This window comes from Aplysia californica, unplaced genomic scaffold (assembly GCF_000002075.1).
Source record: "Aplysia californica isolate F4 #8 unplaced genomic scaffold, AplCal3.0 scaffold00893, whole genome shotgun sequence".
NCBI classification, from domain to species: domain Eukaryota; kingdom Metazoa; phylum Mollusca; class Gastropoda; order Aplysiida; family Aplysiidae; genus Aplysia; species Aplysia californica.
In genome coordinates this window covers 5,211-6,769 of record NW_004798163.1, presented here as the reverse complement: position 1 = coordinate 6,769, position 1,559 = coordinate 5,211, and positions in this window count along the sequence as shown.

Below are 1,559 nucleotides of genomic sequence, written 5' to 3'. Positions count from 1 at the left end.
TGTACTCAGCTCATACTTGTTGATTTTTACACATCTGATCGCTTTAGATGTCAGGTCTGAATACATTATGTTTGATGTCACTTCTGGCTATGACACGTGGTTGGAGAAATCATTGAAGTAGTTAAGGTTTAAAGGGTTGGTATAATTGTAATACACAGCTTGGGTTTTCTTTGACTGAAAATGAATTCCTGTCTTAACTACTAACATACTGCAGAGCCACTTTCAAGACAAAAGTGTGAATGTCTCAAGAAATGCAATGCTCACAATATTGGTGGGTTTTTGGTTTCAGTAATTAATTAACGCCCCCTTCAATTAAGATAGTTTTGGAAGAGGGCATCTTTGTTGTAGAGAGACAGAGATACTCGGTTTAAAAAAACATATCCCCCACTTGGGAATTGAACCCAGGCCTTTTGAGTGCAATAAGGACCCAGCGTATAATGTTCCTCGGTTTATAAAGAGCCTTGTTGGGTCTGTAGAAAGACATAGGAGACATAATTTTATTCACTACCGAGACTGCAGTGGTGAAGAGCCTAACCATTACAGACCACAGAACCAAGAACCTGCTTTCTGAAGCCATGCGCTGTTAGTGTGTCTCATGGAACAGTTCACCCCCATCCTCTATACTTTCCAACAACAAAAATGTCCTCTCCTACTCTCTCCCTCCTCCTAATAGCTTTTGGTATTGGTTCTGTGTGGGTGTTTTGTTTTTTTGGGGTTTTGTTTGAGAAGGATGGGGGTGCATTAGAAAATATCACAAGTGTAGTTCTAGTGCTGGCCCTGCAAAACAGAAAAATCGCTTAAAAAGTAGAACACTTAGACAAAAGGGCAGACAGCCAAAAAGACAAAACAGAAAGAAAAACAAAGTTTATAGAGAGGGTTATCAGCAGGAATGTGGACTTTGAGCCGTGAAAATCCTACTGTCAGACCTTTGCCTCCAAAACTAGATCTAGTTCGGGTTTAGCATTTATTTATTTTTTAAATTGAAGAAAAAAAAACAGCGTTAAAACCAAATAACCAAATTCCTGACTAGATCTATATCCAATTAACATATTGTGCACTTGTTACACTGATCAGCCACATCCTCGAAATCCGAGTACCGGGAGGTCTCATGGCAAGGTAAAAAAACAAAAAAACTAGCACAGTTCCTCCGGCACTTTTTTGTGTAGTTGTTCTCAGCAAAGTGACGTATTATTATGTGATGTCTGTGTATGTATATCAAGAATTGTTGTAGTTGTGTCCGCCTTGTTATTGTTGTTGTTGTTGTTTTTGGTGGTGGTGGTGGTGGAGGTGGTGTTTTTGTTTGGTTTGGTAGTTTTTAGGGAGGGTTGTTGTTGTGTTGTTGTATTGTTGTTGTTACTGTTGCTATTGAGGGTGCGGTGGTGGAGCGATTAGTGAGATCGTTTCCGAAGCGGACAGTCCGGGCTCGAGCCTCACTTCGGGCAAGGATTTTTTTCGCCCCCTCCTGCCCACCCAGCAGTAATGGGTACCAGACTTCGAGTTGGGGAAGTAAAGGCGACGTGGAAAGGAACTGGCCACCCTACCACGATATGCCGAAGGCC